The sequence below is a fragment of the Dromiciops gliroides genome, chromosome 4 (assembly GCF_019393635.1).
Source record: "Dromiciops gliroides isolate mDroGli1 chromosome 4, mDroGli1.pri, whole genome shotgun sequence".
In the NCBI taxonomy this organism is placed as follows: domain Eukaryota; kingdom Metazoa; phylum Chordata; class Mammalia; order Microbiotheria; family Microbiotheriidae; genus Dromiciops; species Dromiciops gliroides.
The window spans coordinates 292,067,977-292,092,758 of record NC_057864.1 but is presented as its reverse complement, the minus strand read 5'-3'; positions in this window follow the sequence as shown (position 1 = coordinate 292,092,758).

Sequence of the window (24,782 nt, the reverse complement as noted above, 5' to 3'; positions counted from 1 at the left end):
TGGTCTGAAAGGTAGATTCATGTTGTCACATTCAAAAAGGATTTTTTAATTGGTCAGCCATCTATTCAGTCATTTGTAAAAAATTTATTATTTGTTATAATTTCTTCAATTTACATTAGGTGAAGCTTTTCAATGACTTGGAACTCTTTAATTTTCCCTTCATAAGATTTTAGAAGCATCTTGATTTCATCTCTTATTTTATCTAATATAGGTTTATGCATGAAGATACTTCTTCAGTGGATCTGAAGTAGTTAGAAATGTAATATTGTGTGAGATGGAGCTGAGAGTACCAAGGACAAAAAACAGCATGAATCCCTTGCCTATAAGTGGTGAGATTTGTTTCAAGTTTTGTTATGATATAATTGAAGCAGAGTCTGGTACTCACTCTCCTAATCCCCACTCACATTAATAGATCAGGTCCTCACAGGGCAGTTTGATATTTCTTTCTTCAGGGTTCTAGGGGTAACCTGAAGTGTTCAAAGGGGTGTTTCTTTAGTACTATAGCCCATGAAACCCCAGTGGAGTACTTTTCATTCAATATCAATTATCCAGCCAGAGTTAATTAGTATTTAAAGAAGGGTATTTAATAAGCTTGACTATTGCAAGAACAGTAGATGCAAAATATATCTCAAAATCTAGGATACTTTCCCATAAGTCCATACAGAGTACAGGTGAAAGTGGTCTTGGGCTTAAGGAACACATGTGGTAAAGGGCAAGTCACAGCTCCTGGTTCTAGAATCCTCTTCTCCTTTTGATGAGTTCTTATAATGTTGTCTTAGATATAGTATAGTATTGGGCTTATCTTGTAGATCCCAATGATGTCTTTTTTTCAGTACATCTATTTTTTTTCCTTGGTTCCTGGTGCAGATCCTGCCAGCAGCTTACTGCTGTTATAGACATTAGTTAGATGCCCGAGGGAAATCTAAAATCTTCTTATCATTCTGTTCAAAGGGAGGGGAAGGAGAAAGAGATTATTTTCCTTTCTTTCCCATTAAGAAATTAATTCTCCAGGATTTGGTTAGACTTCTCCATTCTCTACACTTGTCCACCATTTGCCAGGCTCTAAATTGGCTTACTCTTTTGTCCAAGACCCACAGGTCAGAATGAATGTCTTCTGCCAATCTCCTTACATGTTCTGTGCAGTATCATTTAGCTATATTCAACATCCTAATTTTTATTAATAATTTTTACACATAGCTTAATGCCTTGGATTGAATAATTCAATAGAGATATTATCAACTAATTAATGTGGCTACTTGATGTGGGGGTGGGGTGATTGATTGATTTAACCTACTCCAAAAGTGTCATAATACTGGTACAAAATGAAAGTATTTACATGTATTTTTTGCTTTTAATTTGTCTCTCCCAATGTCCCTTCATTCAACCAATGTTATATCTCCACCCTAAATGAAACACTTAATGCATACATGCAAATTCAGGCCAAAACATTCCCATATTGGCCCTATCTGAAAATGTACATTTCTTTTGAAGTGTAAGTTGATTACCTCTCAGTTAGGAAATGAGTGACATTTCATGTTCATTCTTTCTGAATGATAGTGGAGGTTCATTGCATTGATCAAAGTTCTGAACTCTTTCAAATTTATTTTTCTCTATAATGATGTCAACATTATATAATTGTTGTGGTAGTTCCCCTTATTTTTCTCTGTACCAGCTCATAGAGGTCTTCCTAGCTTCCTCTGACATTATCTATTTCATAATTTCTTCATATACCACAACTTATTTAGTCATTTGCCACTAGATACATACCCCCCATTAATATCCAGTTTGGGGCTAAGATGAAAATAACTATGAAAAATTAATTTTGTAAATACAAGTTTTTTTATTGATATCTTTTATTTTATTTTTGCAGGGCAATGAGGATTAAGTGACTTGCCCAGGGTCACACACCTAGTAAGTGTCAAGTGTCTGAGGTTGGATTTGAACTCAGGTCCTCCTGAATCTAGGGCCAGTGCTTTATCCACTGTACCATCTAGCTGCCCCAATACAAGTTTTTTTATACTTTGATTTCCTTGGAGTATAGGGTTCAATCAAATATTCACAGGTGAGTAACACTGGTGACATAATTCTAAACAGTTTTCTAGAATGACAGGCCAATTTACAGCTCTATCAACAGCATAATAGTATACCTCTTTTCCCCTTAAGTATCTATCATTTCCATCATTTGTCACATTTGCCAATCTAATGAGTGTGAAGTGGAACCTCAATCTTGCTTTAATTTGCATTAATCTAATTAATAGTGATTTAGAATTTTTTCATATGGTTGTTAATATCTTGGATTTCTTCCTTTGGAAATTGTCTGTTCATATGCTTGGCTATTTATTGGGTAGTGGTTCTTAGTTTAATAATTTTGAATCAGTTCCTTATATATTTTGTATATAAGCCTTTTATCAGAAAAACTTCCTGCAAAGATTTTTATTAGTTGTTTCCCTTCTAACAAATTTTTATATAATAAAATTGCCCATTTTATCTTGCATGATCCTATAACTTCTTTTGTCATGATCTCTTCCCTTATCTATATATCTGAAAGGAAATCCTTCCTCTTCTAATTTTTTATAATGTAAAATTTTATATCTATGTCATACCCATTTGGAGCTTTTTTCTCCCTTGGGTTGTTCTTTCCATTTGCAATGTTGTAGTAACCGTGTATATTGTTTTCTTATTTTTGCTTATCTCACTCTGCATCAGTTCACTTATGTGAACTGTCTTTCATTTCTTCCAACACAGTTATATTCCCATTGAATTAATGTAAAACAATTTGTTTAGTCATTGCCCAATAAATAAACATTCTCTTTGCATTCAATTACTATTGTAAAAAGTGCTGCTATAAATATTTTGATGTATATGAGAAATTTATTCTTATTAATAGCTTCTTTGTGGCATAAACATGGTACTGGAATACCTGGGTCAATGTGTGTGTATATTTTAGTCACTATATTTGCACAATTAAAATTGCTTTCCAAAATTATTATATTGATCTACAATTCCATCAACAATAAACTACTGGTCCTATTTCCCTAGAGAATTTCTGATATTGTTTATTTTCATTTTTTATCATCTTTGCCAATTTTTAGGCTGAGAGGTAAAAACCTCAGGAATATCTTGATTTGCATTTTTTGTATTATTAGTAATATGGAACATTTTTTTCACATGGTTGTTAATGGTCTGCAATTCTTGAGAACTTTTTGTTCGTATCCTTTGACCACTTATTATTGAGGGAATGACTTTTTATCTTAAAGATATCTGTTGATTGTTTTATATATCTCCATACCAAATTATCATCCCATTTAGTTGATTCCTTTTTTATCATAGGTAGATCATTTTTGGTGAAGAAACATTTTATTTTTATGTAAACAAATGTTTCTGTTTTGTCATATAAATGTTCTTAATCTCTGTCTTTTTGTTAACATATCTATTATCCATAATTATGATGATCTACTTTTATACAAATATTTTTAAGGTTTTTCATTATGACAATTTTCATTATTAAATTCACACATCTACTTAGAATTTACTGCAGAATATGGTATAAGGTATTGTTCTAAGCCTAATTCTTCCAGACTGCTTTCCAGTTTTGCCAGCAGTTTTTATCAAATAGGAAGCTCTTTCCTAAGTAATTTATGCTTTCTGATTTATTTGTTATTGAGTTTCAGCATTTCTCATTGTTACTTCTCTATTCTGTTCCATTTTCCTATCTCTATTTTTTAATCAGTATGAGATGTTTTTTAGGGGAAAGGGGATGGGAAAGGAATAGGCATTTATATTGCAACTATGTTTCTACATGCCAGGACCTATGCTAAGCATTTTACAAATATATAACTTATTTAATCTTCAAAACAACCCTTCAAGGTAGGTGCTGCTAGGATGACCATTTTATAGTTGAGGCAAACAGGTTAAATGACTTGAGAAGGTCATACAGCTCATATATGTCTGAGGCTGAATTTGAACATGTCTTCCTGACTCTAGGGCAAGCACTCTATCCACTGTGCCAACTATTTCCCCTAGTTTTAATGACTGCAACTTTATAATTTTGAGTTCTCATTACATATTTATATAAATAGAGAAAAAATATAAAGTGTAGCCCCTATTAGCCCTTTCCCACTACCTTTTGAAGAACTTCCTTCATAATCTAAATCTTTTATTGTTCCAACTGAAATTTTTACTAATTTATCAAGTTGAACAAAGTGTTCCATTGACAATTTGATTAGTAGAACATTAAAACTGGAATTTTTGTGGTATTATCTTCTTATTTGTGGTATTATCTTCTTATTTTATTGACATTTATTGACATTGCCTAGGCATAAGCACTGAATGTTCCTTCAGTTATTCCAGTTATTCTTTTATTTTTTAACAAACACTTTTCTATTGAATCTATACAAGTATTTTGTGTTCATTGGTAGATTGATTCCTAAATAGTTTATTTAGGATGGTGTTTCCTTTTGTAGTACCTCCTTCTGGATTTTGTTATTATAATATGGAAATGCTGTTGATTTGGGAGAATTTATTTGTACCCTGGAACTCTGCTGAAGCTATTATAGTCTCTTGCTGATTACCTGTTTTTTTCCTAAACAGACCATCATGTCATCAAAAACAAGGAAAGCTTTATTTTTATGCCTTTAATTAATTTTATTGCTATTGTTAGCATTTCTAGAATTATAAAAAATAGTAGGGAGAGGAAGCAACCTTTCTTGAGTCCATATTTTTAGGAAAGTTCCTAAATTTCTATTGCATATGATCCTTGCTTTTGGTTTTATATTATTTTCATTTTTAAAAGGTCCCTCTATGCGCATAATTTTTTTTGGGGGGGGGGCAGGACAATGAGGGTTAAGAGACTTGCCCAGGCTCACACAGCTATTTAAGTGTCAAGTGCCTGAGGCTGGATTTGAACTCAGGTCCTCCTGAATCCAAGGCCAGTGCTTTATCTACTGTGCCACCTAGCTGCCCCATGCCTGTAATTTTAAAGGTGTTAACATAAATAAGTATAATTCATCAAACATATTTTCTGCATATATTAAGATAATCATGCAAGGTTTTTTTGTTTTTAATATAATTGTCTTGATAGTTTTTGTGATGTTGAACCATTTTTGCATCCTTAGTCTAAATCCAGCTTGGTCATTAACTGATTTCATATAGTCTATTTGACAAAATTTTCTTTTAAAATATTAATTGATATTCAAAAGTAATATTAGTTCATATTTATCCTCTGTTTTTTCTTCCTTTCTTGGTTTAGGGATTACCATATTCCCCCTCCTTCTCTACAAAGACAGCATTTTATATCTTCAGTTGTTTTAACTTAATCTACTTTGAAATACCTCTATTCTCATGAGTTCTCTTCCCCGCTTTCTCAACCTGTTCCTTCTCCCTAGTTTCAAAATTTTGCTTAACATATACATTTCTATCTCTTTCTTCCTTTTTAACTATTTAATTTGTCCTCTTTTTTCTGTTGGAAAATAATTCAAGTAAACTCCTGCCTTTTTCTATTCTCCTTAATCTTGTTTTGCTTCTTACTTGAAAAATATATTTTCTGAATATTTTATTACAAATGATTTCTTCCCTTCATTCTCATGACTGTTTCTCTTCTCATTCTTTCTATTCTAGACTTTGTTGGATTTTTAGCCCTTATGTTTATTTATTCCTTCTTTAGTTTAGTATGCCTCATGGAATTAAAACTTCTAAGGTATCTATTTTAAATTCTCTCTTCTAAACAGGTTTTGTATTTTTGCCTTATTCTGTTACTGTCCCTGCTTCCTTTTTCTACTATGCCTCACTCTTATGAATTCCAATTCCTGAAAATGTTAGAGAGGAGAAAAATATGGTTCAGTGGTAAGAATTTTCCCATGTCTTTGTGCAGTTGTTCATAGTTACTGTTTTCTCATTTTCCATGAAATTCCCTCCCTGGCCCATTCCCTCCCACTTTTCTGGGTTAGTTACCCTGCCCCCCTTAGTAGTTTTATTCACCTTCTCCTAAGCCAAAATGATTTAAGCATCAAATCCCTGCCGATGACATCCATTATAATTTCTCTTCTCCCATTACAAAATAGCTCTCTTCCCCATGAGAATATTCTTTACTGGTGCTCCCCCATATCACTAAGACAAACTTCCTCCTTTATCTCCCCCGTCTCCCTCTTGCACCCTTTCCTATTTTATTTTAGACTCTTCTTACTGACAAATTTTTCCTTCTGGGCAGCTAGGTGGTGTAGTGGATTGAGCATTGGCCCTGGAGTCAGGAGGACCTAAATTCATATCTGGCCTCAGACACTTGACACTTACTAGCTATGTGACCCTGGGCAAGTGACTTAACCCGATTTGCCTCTCCAAAAAACAAAACAAACAACCAACCAAAAAACCCACAACTTTTCCTTCATTGTTAACAATTGACTTGATTTGAATATATTACCTATTCTCCTCTATCTCTTTCCAATCCTCTACCCAAATATGTCTTCCTATTCTGCATTATAGTCCCACTTTTTTTTTAATGACTTTCCTGGAGGCAGGGTATTGTGAGGTTTAGTTCATGATATTTTAGGCCTGTTCCTACAACATTGCTTCTTCGTTTTGACTTCCATGTTTAATCAAGCCTGTATGTGTGTATGCGTGTGTTTAAAGAAAGAAATCTAATGGTCTCTCTGTGCTTGCTTTGTGGTTATTATTCTAAACCCACACATATATTTTTATTTTTTCCTATTTTTCCCTGGGATGACTGATAACTATTTTGTTATTTCTGTCGTCCTAGGTGCCGCTGCCATCGTCGTCGTCATCGTCATCTTCTTCTCCTTCTCCTTCTCCTTCTCCTTCTCCTTCTCCTTCTCCTTCTCCTTCTCCTTCTCCTTCTCCTTCTTCTTCTTCTTCTTCTTCTTCTTCTTCTTCTTCTTCTTCTTCTTCTTCTTCTTCTTCTTCTTCTTCTTCTTCTTCTTCTTCTTCTCCTTGTCCTTCTCCTTGTCCTTCTCCTTGTCCTTCTCCTTGTCCTTCTTCTTCTCCTCCTTCTCCTTCTCCTCTTCCACAGGGTAATGAGAGCTAAGTGACTTGCCCAGGGTCACACAGCTACTAAGTGTCTAAACTGGATTTGAACTCAGGTCCTCCTGAATCCAGGGCCGGTGCTTTATCCACTGAACCACCTAGCTGCCCCCAGGACCTAGATATTTTCAAAGAAAATAATCTGTTTGAATTGATTTTTCTTTGTAGGAATAATTTTAATGCATCTTTTGAATAAATGTACCTTTTTTTCACTAATGATCAGGTTCAAGCTTACAGAATATATATCATATTGGGTTGTATCTTTGCTCTTCGAGAATTTTGTCCAGGAGATTCCATTCTTTTCAGGAGTTTCTAATGGATGCAGAATGTTGTTGCTGTTCAATTGTTCAATGGGGTGTGACTCTCTGACCCTGTATGGGATTTTCTTGGCAAAAACAAAAGAAAAGAAAAGGGAAAAAATAGTGTGTGGGTTGCCATTTTCTTCTCCAGGATTTAGAAAGTCCTGTAGGTTAAGAAGGCAAACAGAGGTTAAGTAACTTGCACAGGGTCTTATAACCAGTGAGTGTCTGAGGCCAAAATTGAAATTAGATCTTTTTTTTTGAATCATAAAAATATTTTATTATTTTCCAGTTACATGTAAAGATAGTTTTCAACATTTGTTTTCATAATATTTTTAGTTCCAAATTTTTCTCCTTCACTCCCTTCTCTCCACCCTCCCCAAGAGAGAAAGCAATATGATATATGTTATATAGGTACAATAAAAATAAACATATTTCTACTTTAGTTATGTTGTGAAAGAAGAATCAGAACAAAAGGGAAAAAGCTCAACCCCCCCCCCAAAAAAAAAGCAAAAACAGTATGGTTCAATCTGTATTCAGAATCCATAGTTCTTTTTTCTGGATGTGGAGAACATTTTCCATCATGAGTTCTTTGGAATTGTCTTGGATCATTGTACTTCTGAGAAGAGCTAAGTCTATCACAGTTGATCATCACACAATTTTGCTGTTACTGTGCACAATGTTCTCCTTGTTCTGCTTACTTCACTCAGCATCAATCCACTAAAGTCTTTCTAGGTCTAAATATATATATATATATATATATATATAAAAACAGCAATATTGTAAGATGATCAGCTGAGTAACTTAGTTACTTTCAGCAATGTAAATCTGCCTACTCCTTATTTCTTACAGCACAATAGTATTCCATTACATTCATATACCACAACTTGTTCAGCCATTCCACAATTGATGGGCATTCCATCAATGTCCAATTCTTTGCCACCACAAAGAGAGCTTCTATAAATATTTGTGTACATGTGGGTCCTTTCCCCTTTTTTATTGATCTTTGGGATACAGACCTAGTAGTGCTATTACTGGGTCAAAGGATATGCACAATCCCAAAGCCCTTTGGACATAGTTCCAAATTGCTTTCAAGAATAATTGGATCAGTTCACAACTCCACCAACAATGTATTAGTATTCCCATTTTTCCACAGCTTCTCCAACATTTATTACTTTCCCTTTTTGCCATATTAGCCTATCTGATGGGTGTCAGGTGGTACCTCAGAGTTGTTTTAATTTGCATTTCTCTAAACAATAGTGATTTAAAGCAATTTTTCATTTGGCAATAGATAGCTTTGATTTCTTCATCTCAAAACTGCCTGTTCATATCCTTTGACCATTTCTAAATTGGAGAAAGACTTGCATTCTTATAAATTTGATTTATAGAACTCAGGTCTTTTTGAATCTAATCCCAGTGCTCTATCCAATGTACTACTTAGCTGCTTCTGGACATGGAATACTTTTGTGTTATTTGAACTTCCCTTATTTTCTATTTTAATGTTTTCTTCTTTGGTCTCTTGTAGAAGTAGTTGTTTAGGGGTGGCTAGGTAGCACAGTGGATAAAGCACTGGCCCTGGATTCAGGCGTACCTGAGTTCAAATCCGGCCTCAGACACTCAACACTTACTAGTTGTGTGACCCTGGGCAAGTCACTTAACCCCAATTGCCTCACTAAAAAAAAAAAAAAAAAGAAGTAGTTGTTGGCCCTTAGAGCTGTTAAATTAAACTACTATATATGTCTTAAATTTTGAAGAAGAAGGTTTTATTTATTTATGATTTGGGGTTTTTTTGGAAGTGATCTGTGGATTTATTGATACTTTATACTTTGTGTTCAAAAGTTCTGGCCAATTGTATTATTTTATGCTTTATGGTGTTTCAGGGTTTTTTTTTTACTTGTATTAATGTTTTAGACCTACAACTTTGAAATTGCCTCTGTTCAATTGTATTTGAGATAAATCTGCTTTGCTTGAATAGAGATTGTTTTATTTTAAATTTGTTTCTTTTTCAGTTTGTCATTTGCTTCTGAGTATTTGTATTGTCAATAAGATGTTCTATCTGTCCTTTCTTTGATAAGACCTGCTAGCATGGATTCTAGTTTTTCCCTTTTGCCAGTTATTTCTGCTGTAAAGTTCAGATGCAAAAGCAGAAAATCTGTTTTCACAATTCATATTTCTCTTTTAAGCCAGGAAGATCTTTTTCTACATCCATGCTCCCTTGGAAATCTCCCAGGTCCTCTACCACCTCAGATATTGATTATTTCCTTTGCCTTGCATTGTTTATGCTTACATTCTTAAAGGGTCAGCTAGGTACTAGAGTGAATAATGTTAGGCCTAGAATCAAGAAGACCTCAGTTCAAATCCAGCCTCAGATACTTATTAGCCATGTGAACCTAAGCAAGTCACATAATTTTTTTTATGTCTCCGTTTTCCCATCTGTATAATGAGAATAATAGTAGCACCTAACTCCCTGGGCTGTTGTGAAAATCAAAAGAGATAATAATTATAAAGTGTTTAGCACGGTTCCTGGAACATAGTAAACACTGTACACATGCTGCTATAGTTAATATCAGTTGCCTGCACTCTTTTGGCTGATCTAGAGGAAATAGTCCCTTCTTTATTATTATCTTCCCTGTTGATTAAACAGTTTATGCTTAAGATCTTTAGTTGACTTTTCTTCCTCTTAAAATCATTAGTAATTTGAGCATTTGTTCTCAATTCTTTTTCTTAATTTTTTCTTAAATGTTTTCTTTGAATGTGGTTTCACTCAAGACTAGACCTCAAAGCTTTGTAAACCTTCTATCCCATCCGAGGTAATTTACATTTCATCAGCCATGATACCTATCTCAAATGACTTGGGCTGGGGTGGGGTGGGGGCGGCATGGAAGATGACAAAACAGGCCACAAGTAGAAGCCAATCCTCTTTTTTGAAGGACTATTAGAATGCCACATACACATTAATGGCCTACCCCAGTTCCCTTTGTTTCTGAGTTCTCTGGTTGAATAATGTTGTAGTATAAAGCACTGCCATGCTACAGTCCCAGCCAGATCAAGGTCCTGCCTTTTGATTTTCCATGGCATAAGGAATTGGGGTGGGGGTGGCAGGAAAATAGTTGAGATCTGCCGAAATTCTGTGAATTGGTTTGCATAACCCTGAAAGAGTGTCATGCTGGGCAGAGGAGGGAGCAAGGATTCGACTCTTCTGTGTTAGTTCATTGGGATGTTATCACATTAAGGGTTGAGCTGTCAACATCAGAAGACAGCAAAAACTGCTTAATCACTTGTATATCCTTATTATTTTGGAGAGGGATGAGAAATCATGAGGATTACAGAAGGTATCTATCCATATACTTTGTTACCTGATCCAAAAATAGTATACACTTTCTAATATAGTATAACCTAATTGTTCATGTTTTATTTTAAATTGTTCTGCCAATTTTAATTTGGTATTTTGGTCCATAGATTTCTTTCTCTGCTTTGTCTCTCCCTGGTGTTGGTATCAAGAACTTTGAAAATGATTAGAAAGATTCCTTGTTTCTTTATCATTTGTTTCTTTTAAAAATATATAATTTAGGGGGGTAGCTAGGTGGCACAGTGGTTAAAGCTCTGGCCCTGGATTCAGAAGAACCTGAGTTCAAATCCAGTCTCAGACACTTGATACTTACTAGCTGTGTGACCCTGGGCAAGTCACTTAACCCTCATTGCCCTGCAAAAAATTTATATATATATATTTCCCCAAATACATGTTTTTTCCACTTAATAGTATTTTTTCCAATTATGTGTAAAGGTATTTTTCAAATTCATTTTGGTAATATTTTGAGTTCATTTTCTCCTTCCCTCCATAACCTTTCCCCCTTCCCAAGACAGGAAGCAATTTGATGTACGTTATGTAGTGTGAGAATGTTAAACTCATTTCCACATTAGTCATGCTGTGAAAGAAAAATCAGAACAAAAGGGAAAAACCACAAGAAAACAACAAAAGAAGTGAAAATAGGATGACTCAATATGCATTCAGATCCCATATTTCTTTCACTGAATGTGCATTGCATTTTCCATCATGAGTCTTAGAGAACTGTATTGCTGAGAAAGGATAAATCCATCACAGCTGATTATCACAAATTGTTACTGTTACTATGTACAATGCTCTCCTGGTTCTGCTCACTTCACTTTGCAACAGTTCATGTAAGTCTTTCCAGGATTTTCTGAAATCTGCCTGCTCATCCTTTCTTATAGCACAATAGTATTCCACTATATTCATGTACCACACATTGTTCAGCCATTCCCCAATTGATGGGAATACTCTCAATTTCCAATTCTTTTCCACCACAAAAGAGCTGCTTTTTATTGTTATAAAATATATTGTGGTATTGGAATTAATTGGTTTTTATATTTGATAGAATTGATTTGCAAATCCATATGAACCTGAAGTCTATTTTTTCCTTTGAAAATTAATATAATATTTATTCAATTTTTTCTGATACTGAGATACTTAAACAATCTTTTTCTTCTTTTGTTCATGTAGGGTTTTTATATCAATATTCTCTAAATTAGAAATGTTTAGCATATAATTTAGCAAAATAGTTTTTGATAGTTTCCTTTATTTCCTTTTTAATTTGTTGTGGTCTTTTTATTTTTTTTACATGATCAATTTGATTTTCATTTCTTTTAAAAAATCAGAAAACTTGTTTATATACTTTATTTTTACCCCAAAAAGTCCCAATTCATCAATTCAACATTCTTTTCTTTTCAATTTTAATCTTTCTTTAATTTTAAAGCTTTCTATTTTAGTAATTAGTTGGGAATTTTTTATTTGTCATTCAAGTTATATAGCATTTCCAATTCCTGGATTTTTTTCTTTTTGTTGTTGATAAAAAAATGTTTAAATATAAATTTTCTCCTCAGACCTACTTTACATTCGTCCTATTCATTGTTCTACTGTATAATATATTGCTATAATTTTATCTGCTATTTCTTTAGAATTGTGTTAGTCTCTACAGACTAACTACTTTCACTTTTCTTTTAAAAGCTGTAAATGACAAATATTTTATTAACCCACTACAAACACCACAAAATGAGCAAATATAACCAAAAAAACCACAAATTTCTCCATTTATGCCTGTGTAATCTCGAATCTTAACCATCATTTCCCACTTTAGTGACAAATATCTTTTGTACTAAAGTATTTCTAGAAGATGGGATAGTAGCATTTCTGATTTGTTGTGGTATATCTTGCCTTTTTTGGTGCCAAAAGTCAAAGGAGCAATATTTTCTCTACTATCCATGGTAAAGTTGATCATTACATTGGTTTTGAATTGGACTAGGCCCTAACCCTTTGCCATGCAGACATTCTATTCATTCACTACAATGACCAGGATGTTATTCCAATCCATATTATTAACAAAGCACTATTTGCCAGTATTTTAGGGTTCTGTATTGGTGCTCAAATTGAAGTAAATGTATCATTCACAGTACTTTACTAATAGACAGTGCTTAATAAATGTTTGTGTACTTATAACAAGGGTAATGAGTCTGAGAATGTATATTATGGGATAGAATGGAACGGAGCACAATGTAATACTGTATAATTAAGACATTAAGTGTTTGATTTCAGCTTGGATTAATTTTTAATGGTCTAGAGAATTTTTTCTATTTATGCCATTTAAATCTAACACATTCGCAAAACCATGTAATTTTAGAGCCAGAAAGAACTTAGAAAGAACACTCTTTATGTAATTGATAATTTGACCAGGATCAAGATTCAGTTATTAACCTTTTAATGAGTTGTATTTTTTCTTTATTGCTTTTATCTTATTAATATCAAAAGTATTATTTGCTATTCTATCTTCATCTGTTGCATTCTAAATTTTTTTTAATATAAAATAAATCTGTATAATATTTTAATTAAAGGATTGGTGAAGGACCAATGTTAACATGAATAGAAAATAGTGGTAGATTCTTTCATGGCTGCTGGGTACTGATAAAATAAGTAAACTTTATCATTGTAAAACAGTTTATATCATTAAACATCCAATTAAAATAAAATCAAGTAGTTTCATTTACCCCAATGAAAATTATTTTCTTAGCCATTTCTCATTTCATCAACATCAACCTCTCAAACATCATATCTGAAAAACTTTTCAGCTATGAATTCTTGTAATGGATGCAATCACAAGGCCAGAATTTTCCCACAAACTATTTTTTAAACACAAAAAGTAAAATTCCCCAAATGAACAAAATATCAAACCTCTTGAATTTTACATGTTCTTCCACTGATAATGAAACTTCCTTCAATATTCTTATTAACTAGTTGTTTTTTTTTCTTAACCAATGCTCCCTCTCCAATTTTACAGATGAGGAAAGTTAGGGACAGAAAGTGGATAAAAAGGTAAAATAATTTTCCCAAGGTTATATATTCTGTGTAAACAAATTTAGTTTTTTCAATGCCAGATCAAATTACCAAAATTATTTTAAACAGCTAGAAAAATAATAATAATCATTTTGAAGAACAAAAGATCAAATATGTCAAGGAAATCAATGGGAAAAGATGCAAATGTATGGCTGTAACATATCAAACTGTATTACAAAATGGTAACCATCAAAATACTCTGGTACTAAAAAACAGTGTGGTAGATCAGTGGAATAGATTAGGTACACCATACACAGTAATAAATGACCATAGGAATCTAGTGTTTTACAAACTCAAAGATCTGACTTTTGGAACAAGCACTCACTATTTGCCAACAACTTCTGGGAAAAACTGAAAAGCAGTTTGGCAGAAGCTAGATGAAGACCAAAATCTCACACTATATGCCAAGATAAAGTTAAAATAGGATCATGACTTAGACATAAAGGGTGATATTATAAGCAAATTAAGAAAACATGGGAAATTTTACCTGTCTTATCTATGGATAAAAGAATTTATGATAAAACAAGAGATATAGAGTATTACAATATATAAAATGGATACTTTTATTATTTTAAAGTTTTTCACGAACAAAAACAAATTAGAAGTAAAACCAGAAACTGTGGAAAACATTTACAGAAAGTTTCTCTGATAAAAGCCTCATTTCTCAAATATATAGAGAACTGAATTAAATTTATAAGAATAAGTCATTTCACAATTGATCTAAGGATATAAAAACAAGCAGTTTTCAGAAGAAGAAATCAAAGCTATATATAATCATATGAAAAAAATGCTCTAACCCACCATTGATTAGATAAATGCAAATTAAAACAACTCTCTAAGGTAACACTTCACACCTATCAAATTGGATAATATGACCAGAAAGGAAAATTATAAATTTGGGGGGGAATGTGGGAAAATTGGGACACTAATGTACTGTTGGTGGAGTTGTGGACTGATCAAACCATTCTGAAGAGCAATTTGAAAGTATGCCTGAAGGGCTATAAAACTATGTATACTCTTTGACCCAGCAATACCATTTCAAAGAAATCAGAAAAATGGCAAAAAAAAAAAAATCAGAAAAAAGAAAAAAAGAAAATGACCAAATATACAAACCTAAGCAAATCTTTTTGGTGACAAGAATTGAAATCTGATAGGATGCCTATCAGTTGGGGAATGGCTGAACAAGCTATGGTATATGATTGTGAAAGAATACTGTGCTGTGAGAAATGAAGAGCAGGATGTTTTCAGAAAAATCTGGGCAATCTTACATGAATTGATGAAAAGTTAAGTAGGCAGAACCAGAAGAACACTGTACAGACTAATAGCAATCTTATATGATCACCAACTATGAATGACTTAACCATTCTTAGCAATATAATGATCCAAGGCAATTTTGAAGGACTTACAATGAAAAATGCTAGCCACCTCTAACCAAAGAATAGATGGAGTCAATGCAGATTGAAAAACAATTTTTAAAAATTTCTTGTTTTTCCTTTTTTGGTCTACATTTTCTTTTGCAACATGGCTAAAATAGAAATGTTTTGCATTACTGCACATATATTATCTATATCAAATTGCTTGACTTCTCAAGGAGGAGTGAGGGAGGGAGGGAGGAAAGGACTTTGCAACTCAAAATTTTAACATGAATTTTAAAAATGTTTTTACATGCAATTGAGAAAAAATGAAATAAATGTTAGAATTTATTTTGTTGACAATATAAAACAAAGACCAGGTTATTACAGAATATATGATTTTCTTCTAAAAGGTACATTCACCCTGCTTAGACATGCCTATTTTATCCTTTTCAAAAGTAACTGTCCTTTGGTGTTCCTCACCTCAGTAACACATATATGTCTGCCTATTGAAAACATACTGATTCCTCTTACAAGTATATGAAGTGAAGCAAAACAAAGCAAAAACAGAAAAGAAAACTCCGTATGTGCTACATTTATATCTAGTATATTGTCTGATTTCTGTTGGGGCCATTTTTTCCATAGATATTTTTGTTTCCCTATAAGTCAAATTAGGGAGATAGAGGATTGATCTCACTAAAATTTCTGACGGATGGGGCAAGCAACACTAAAGGTGCCTTCAAATCAACATTTTAAGATAAATTGAATCGGGGGGTTATTTTAAAGGTATGGCTGAGCTGAGGGGGAGCAACTATCAGAGGTGATCCATGAAGAAGTGGTTCATCTAATATTTTCTTTTATAAGTAATTATTGTGTGAACTGAGTGGTAAGGTCACTTACTTCTATTTGCTGAAAGATTTTAAGTCCTGTCAACATCCTTTAAATTTTGGCACCCTGCCACATTCACTATGGTCTTAGTTACACATGTGGTTTGACAAAGATGACCACTAAGGTCCCTTCCAAGTTCTAAGAAGAATATGGAAGACTGCTTGGGGCATTGTAGGTAGGTAGAGGCTCTATATTTCACAGTGGATCATCCTTGCAAGTTTCATAAATGAATGAGTTTGGGAGAATTTGAAAGTGAAAAGGATATTTTCCTTGGGTGGGGGAGACCAAAATGGGGAGAAGACTGGCAGAACATATCAAGAATAAAGAGGCAACAGAAAAGGCAAAAAGCAGATGCATCTTGGCACAGCAGAGGGAGCCAGATGGGGAGTAGAAATAGAAATAGGATAGGAACAGAATACGGAAGAGTACAAAAAATTTTATTTCACCCAGCAAGCAACCAGAGCCTGAGGATCATCTGAAAGAGAAAATTTATAAACTCTACAGTGTTTCAGATAGAGGGAAAATTAAAAAAGGATGAAAATGAAGGGAAAATGAGATGAGGAAAGACTGCTGACAGGGCTTTCTTACCTCTGAAATTTTCCCAGGACTAAGTATCCTTCTGAAACTAAGAAAAATAGGGCATTTTTACCAAAAGAAAAGATAGAGCAGATAAAGATAAGGAGGGGGGACACAATTGTGGGAGATTAAAAGCCTTGCATGCCCAGCACAACTTATCTTGTAAAAAAAAATCCTATGGAAAAAGAGTGGAGGAGATAGAAGGCTAGGAAGAGTCTTGAGATGAAAAAAAGAGATAGAAGGAATTCAAGGCAGTGTCATGGCGAAAAAGAGGGCTGAATTTGGAAACTGACTTCAATTCCCGACTCTGCTACTTACTACATATGTGATCCTTTTTTATAACTCAGGGATATATTGTTCTCAACTCTAAAATGATGGTTTTGGACAGCATAATGTAGAGTGCTGGATTTTTAGTCATGAAGACCAAGGGTTGTAATCCCACTTCATACATCTCGGGCAATTCATTTAACTTCTAAACCTCAGTTCATCATCCATCAATTAAGAGGATTAAACTATTCAGCCCCTAAAGTACCTTCTAGCTCTAAATGTATGATCTTGTAATTAGCATAGTGCTTGCCACAGAGTATGTGCTTAATAAGAGTATTGACCAACTGGTCCTAGATTTGTGGCAGAGAGTACCAGTTCCTATAGAAGACCTTTCTTGATTGTCCCAATTCTCTCTATCTCTCTTTACTTACCTGTATACATATAATAGCTGTATTCTACACACCCCACCTTTATCACCATCTATCTCAGCATACATGTAAGTTGCTTGAGGGCAGGGAACACTCCATATTTTTCTTTGAATCCCCTGAGTATTTTGTGGTACATTGAACAGAGTAGTAGACACCTAATAACTATCTGCCAATTTGAATTATAGAATGGAGAGAAAGACTTAACCAAGAGAGTATGGACAGAATAGTAAAATCAGTTTGAAGGTAAAATTAATAGTGGGTGGAAGTGATTATGAGGCTTAAGATAAATCTTTTTGACTAGAGGAGTATTAATGACCTCTATTACAGTGGCAAAGAAACATAAGCAAGTAAGGTACAATTCTTTTTTACTTATTTCTGTTTTTTTTTAATTTTCTAAGATATTTTAGTCTGTTTTTTTCCATCTTCCAAAGGTAGGTAGACCAGACTTCCTCCTTGGCTTACTCTCATTTGTTGTTATTGTTGTTCAATAATGTCCAACTCTTTATGGCACCATTGACCACAGCACACCACAACTTTCTAAGCACAATAATCTACCAAAGTCTGCCCAGGATCATGTTTGCTTGCTGCCATGACACAATCTTATTCTCTCCAGTCCCCTTCTGCATTTGCCTTCAGTTTTTCCAACACCAGAGTTTTTTCCCATTGAATGCTGTTTTCACCTTCAATATTTGGCCTTCCAGGAAATACCTTGAATTCATTTATTTAAGTATTGACTTATTTGATCCCCTTGCTGTCCAAAGAACTCTCAAAAGTCTTCTCCATCACTACAATTCAAAATAATCAATCTGCAACCCTCAGCTTTCCTTATAGTCCAACTCTCATATCCATATATTACTACTGGAAAAGCTATAGCTTTAACAATATGGAACATTGCCAGCAAGGTAATGTCTCTGCTTTTTGGTATGATGTTCCTTCTCTAGTTCACTTGATAGATGAGAAAACTGAGGCAAACAACATTAAGCAACTTGTCCAGAATCACACAGCTAGTACATGTCTGAGACTAGGTTTGAACTCAGGAATATGAGTCTTCCTAGATTCAGGCCTTGTACTCTTTCTGTTGTGCCAGTTAGCTACCTCTTTAACCCTCACTAGAGTCCTGCAAGCAGAATGTGGATTAATGCTGCCTGGGATATTGGAGAGGGAATTTGCAATCAGGTACCATTTGTACCCGGTGGCCTCTTTTACCGTTAAGATTCTTAGCTTCTTCTTACCCCAAATCAATTTTTTTTAACAAATTTGCTTTTTGACCAAAAAGTAGCTATAAGTTCTAAAATGAGGAGGTGTTGATACATCTGCAAATAAAGATGAATTTTGTCCTTGAAATATCACTTTCTATTTTATTTTAATCACAGACTCAAAAAAGCTCCTTATGAAAGGAAATCATAGCAATAATGGCTTTTTATCTATCTGAAAGGTGCTCATCTCATCAACCTTGAACCATTTTTGCTTCTGATTAAAAAAGATTGAAGTTGTGTGTTCCTGGTCAATGCTGACCTTCATTTTTGAATGAAGCTTCATCATCTTTTGAGATGAATTTTCCCTGAGAGTTCTTGAATCAGTTGTCATTTCCAGGAAATAACACATGAATAAAACTGGTATACTTCCAGGGAACCAAAAGAAAAAACACTTGAGAAAGTTATATCCTCCTCTTACCTCTTCCCTATCATTAAAATAAGCATGTTTTAATGGATTTCTTATCTGATGATAGCCAGCAAAGTTCCTCAGTATTTAACTTTTTTTTTAAATTTAGTACCATATTAAATGTTTATTGATTAACTTCGGATGTTATCTTTCTTTTTTCTTCTTAAATTTTATTTTATATTTTCCAGTGACATGTAAATATTATTTTTTGTAAAATTTTGAGTTTCAAATTTTCTCCCCTTCGTCCTCCCCTAAGACAGTAAATAATTTGTTATAGATTATTCATGTGCAATCATGTAAAACATATTTCCTTTTTAGCCATGTTATGAAATAAGAAACAGAAGAAAATGAAACAAATTATGAAAAAATAAAGTGACAATAATACTTTGATATGCGTTCAGATTATATCAATTCTTTTTTTATTAAATAAACATTTTTATTTAAAGTTTTTTTAAATTAATAAAGTATTTTATTTTTTTTCCCGTTACATGTAAAGATAGTTCTCAACTTTTGTTTATACAGGCTTTCCAATTTCAGATTTTTCTCCCTCCCTCCCCTCCCTTCCCCCTCTCCTAGACAGCAGGTAATCTGATATAGGTTATATATATACATAACATTAATCCTATTTCTGCATTAGTCATGTTATGAAAGAAAAATCAGAGCAATGATGAAAAACCTCAAAATAGAAAAAACAACAGCACCAAAAACAAAAGAAATAGTATGGTTCATTCAGCATCTATACTCCACAGTTCTTTTTTTTTTTTTTCTTGAATTTGGAGATCCTTTTCTATCATGAGTTCCCTGGAACTCTTCTGTACCATTGCATTGGTGAGGAAAATATAGTCCATCACAGTAGATCAACACTCAATGTTGATGATACTGTGGTACAATGTTCTCCTGGTTCTGCTCATCTCACTCATCATCAGCCCATGCAGAACCCTCCAGGTTTCTCTGAATTCCTCCTGCTCATCATTTCTTACAGCACAATAGTATTCCATTGTATTCATATACCACAACTTGTCCAGCCATTCCCCAATTGATGGGCATCCCCTCAACTTCCAATTCCTTGCCACCACATAAAGAGCAGCTATAAATATTTTTGTACATGTGGGTCCCTTTCCACTTTCCATGATTTCAAAGGGTATGCACAGCTTTATCGCCCTTTGGGCATAATTCCAAATTGCTCTCCAGAATGGTTGGATCAGTTCACAGCTCCACCAACAAGGCATTAGTGTTCCAATTTTCCCACAGCTTCTCCAACATTTATTATTTTCCTGTTTTGTCATTTTAGCTAATCTGATAGGTGTCAGGTGGTACCTCAGAGTTGTTTTAATTTGCATTTCTCTAATCATTAGAGATTTAGAGCATTTTTTCATATGGGAATAGATAGCTTTGATTTCTTCATCAGAAAACTGCCTGTTCATATCCTTTGACCATTTCTCAATTGGGGAATGACTTGGATTCTTATAAATTTGATTTAGTTCCCTATATATTTTAGAGATGAGGCCTTTATCAGAAGTACTGGCCACAAAAATTGTTTCCCAGGTTTCTGCCTCCCTTCTAATTTTGGATGCATTGCTTCTGTTTGTACAATTTTTTTTTAATTTAATGTAATCAAAATCATCCATTTTGCATTTTATAATATACTCTATCTCTTGTTTGGTCATAAACTGTTTTCCTTTCCAAAGATCTGATAGGTAGACTAGATTATATCAATTCTTTCTTTGCATGTGGACAGCATTTTCCATCATGAGTCTTTTGGAATTGTCTTAGATCATTGTATTGCTGAATAGAACTAAGTCAATCATAGTTGATCATCACACAATGCTGCTGTTACTGTGTACATGTTCTCCTGGTTCTGCTCACTTCACTTTGCATCAGTTCATGTAAGTCTTTCCAGGTTTTTTTTTTCCTAAAATCTTTCAGCTCATCATTTTTATAGCACAGTGATTCCATTACATTCCTATACTACAACATGTTCAACCATTCCCCAAGTGAGTGGTATCCTCTCAATTTCCAATTCTTTGTGAAGCTATCTTTCTTACCTGGACCATATTATAACCAGTATATCAAGTGAATTGCCTCTTTTAAAATCAGGGAATGATATAGCTAAGAGATACAAAGGATGGACTGACTTAGATGATTTCCAAGCTATAAAATAGTCTCTTGATTATTGCTTTAATTTCTATTTCATTGGTGGTGAATCCACCCCTTTCATTTTTGATACTCAATTTGGTTTTCTTCTTTCTTTTTGTAAATCAATTTAACCAAAGGTTTATCTATTTTATTGATTTTTTTCATAAAACCAGCTCTTAGTTGTATTAATTCTATAGTTTTCTTACTTTCAATTTTATTAATATCTCCTTTGATTTTCAGGATTTCTAATTTAGTATTTAATTGGGGATATTAAATTTGTTTTTTTTCTAGCATTTTTTAGTTGCATGTCCAATTCATAGATCTCCTCTTTCTCTCTTTTTTTTCATCTAAACATTTAGAGATATATAATTTCCCCAAAGAACTGCTTTGGCTGCATCCCATAGCTTTTGGTATGCTGTTTCATTATTGTCATTCTCTTGGATGAATTTATTGATTGTTTCTATGATTTTTTGTTTGACCCACTAATTCTTTAGGATGAGCTTATGTAGTTTCCAATTAATTTTCAGTCTGTCTTTTCATGACTCTTTATTACATGTAATTTTAATTGCATCATGATCTGAGGATGCATTTACTATTTCTGCCTTTCTACATTTGACTATGAGGTTTTTGTGCCCTAATACATGGTCAATTTTTGTTTATGTGCCTTGTACCACTGAGAAAAAGGTATATTCCTTTCTATCATATCTAACTTTTCTAAAATTCTATGCACTTCTTTAGCTTCTTTTTTATTTATTTTGTGGTTAGATTTATTTAGTTCTAAGAGGGGAAGTTTTAGATCCCCCCACTATTATAGTTTTGCTGTCTATTTCCTCTTGTAACTCATTTAACTTCTCCTCTAAGAATTTGGATGATATATAACTTGGTGCATATATGTTTAGTATTGATATTAATTCATTACCTATGGTACCTTTTAGCAAGATGTAGTTTCCTTTCTTATTCCTTTTAATTAGATCTATTTTTGCTTTTGCTTTGTCTGAGATAAGGATTGCTACCCCCCATTTTTTTTTTTACTTCAGCTGAAACATAATATATTTTGCTCCAAACTTTTAGCTTTACTCTGTGTGTATCTCTATGCTTCAGATGTGTTTCTTGTAGGATTCTGGTTTTTAATCCACTCTACTATTTGCTTCTTTTTTATGGGAGAGTTCATTCCATTCACAGTTGTGATTACTAACTGTTTATTTCTCTCCATCCTCTTTTCTTCTTTGTTTTCATTCTTTTTTCTTCTTTCACCCTATTCTTCCTCACTAGTGTTTTGTTTCTGACCACTGCCTCTCTCAGTCTGCCCTCTTTTATCAGCCACCCTTCCTTTTCTTTCCCCTTTCTTCCCCTGCTTCTGCCTTCACTTCTATCAGTACCACCCGTTCCCCCTTACCCTTTTACTTCCTTAAAGAGTAAACTAAGTTCCTTTATCCAAAATTCCCTCTTTGAACCAAATCTGATGAGAGTAAGGTTGAAACAATGCTCACCCCTCCCTTCTTTCCCTCTATTGCAATAGGTTTTTTATGCCTCTTCATATGATATAATTAACCCCATTCCACCTTCCCTTCCCTCTCTTCCCCATTCTCCTTTTATTCTGCCCCTTAAGTTTCTTTATATCATCACATCAAATTCTATTTAGTAACTATACCCTAATAGAGATAATAATCTAAAGAGTTCAAAGTATTATCTTCCCTCATAGGGATGTAAACAGTTCAACCTTATTGAATAACTTTCCCCCCACCCTGTTTACCTTTTTATATTCCTCTTGAGTCTTGTATTTGAAGACCAAATTTTCTGTTCAGCTCTGGTCTTCAGGAAATCTTGAATGTCCCCTATTTCATTAAATGTTCATCTTTTCCCCTGACAGATAATGCTCAATTTTTCTGGGTAGTTGGTTATGGGTTGTAATCTAAGATCCTTTGCCTCATGGAAAATATTCCAAGCCTTGAAATCCTTTAATGTTGAAGCTGCCAGGTCCTGTGTAATCCTGACTATGGCTCCATAATATTTAAATTGTTTATTTGTGGCTGCTTATAGTATTTTCTCCTTCACCTGATAATTCTGGAATTTGACTACAAGATTCCTTGGATTTTTCCTTTTGGTGTCTTTTTCAGGAGGTGATTGGTGGATTTTTTCAATGTCAATTTTATCCTCTGATTCTACAATATCAGGGCAGTTCTCCTTAATAATTTCCTGAGTATGGTGTCTAGACTCTTTTCTTTTGGATCATGGCTTTCAAGTAGTCCAATAATTATTAGATTATCTCTCCTGGATGTATTTTCCAGGTCAGTTGTCCTTCCAATAAGGTATTTCATATTTACTTTTTTTTTCAGTCTTTTGATTCTGCTTGATGGAATCTTGGTGTCTCATGGAGTCATTAGCTTCCATCTGCCCAATTTTAATTTTTAAGGCATTTTTTTTTCCTCAGTAAGATTTTATACCTGCTTTTCTATTTGGCCAATTTCCCCCATTTGATCAATTGCATTTTTTAAGGAATTGTTTTCTTCAGTCAATTTTGTGCTTCTTTTCCCAGTGTAATTCTCATTTCTCTCATTTCTTTTCGCATTTTTGTTCTACCTCTCTCATTTGACTTTTAAATGCCTTTTTGAGCTCTTCCAAGAAGGCATTTTGGTCTTGGGACCAGATCATCTTAACAGTTAAGGCTTCACATGTTAGGCATTTTGACAGTATTGTCCTCATCTGATTTTGTGTTTTGGTCTTCTCTTTCACCATAGAAGCTGTCAATGGTAAGGGTCCTTTTCTGTTTCTTACTCATATTGTATCCTATTGCTAAACTTACAAAGTTGAGGTCTGATCCTGGGGCACATAGGCCACTGTTGCAAGCTTCTTGTGCTGGAGGATAGGGTCATTGGCTTTCTGCTTTGAGGCCTCTGTGGCTTTCAGGTTCCTTACTGCCCTGGGCTTGTTCCCTATACTGAGATGGGTTAGCCTGTCCTGTGGGTGGTTCTCTAGCTGGCAGTTTGCCCTCTCAGGCAGGGCCAGTGGATCTCATAAATGGCCTTTTGTGCCACCAGCCTTCTGAGCCAGGAACAAGGGGCCTCAGTGACTTTTTTATTCTCTTAGCTGAGCTGAGCTGTGCTGCACTGAGCTATGCTGAGCTGCCCTCCCCTTTCACCCAAGGGAGACAGACCTTTCCTGAAGTCTTCTAAATTATCTCAAGTTGGAAGACTGTGTCTCTCTTTTTGTAGGTTCTTTAATAGCAGAAACCATTTAGAGGCTTGATTTAATGTTGTTTTCATGGGAAACTTGGGAGAACTCAGGCAACTTCCTGGCTTCTCTCTGCCATCTTGGCCCACAGTCTCTTGGAGAAAATGAACAGGTGGAAGATATTACAGAGCCATTTGGATAGTGATGGGGGTCGAGTGCCATGTAAAGATCTAATCCATCTGCTAAGATTGTGTTTCCACATGGGAGATGGTAGGAAATTGCTTTTTGGAGAATTATGATAACATGTGAAGGAAGTATATGTGAGGACATCCCATAGTTAATTCTGATTGGCCTATTACATCAAGAAAAATCTTTTTTGACTGACTACAAAGCTGGAAATCTCAGTGTTTTCAAAAGCATATGTTATCTCCAGCCAATCTCTTTTAACATAATTTACATCTAAGTGATTGAAGTGACTCCTTTACTCATGTGTTTAGATGAAAGAATTATGCTGTTAGGGAAAGAGCTATGGGCCTTCACCCTTTCCTCCCCCAGGCTCTGAGAAATT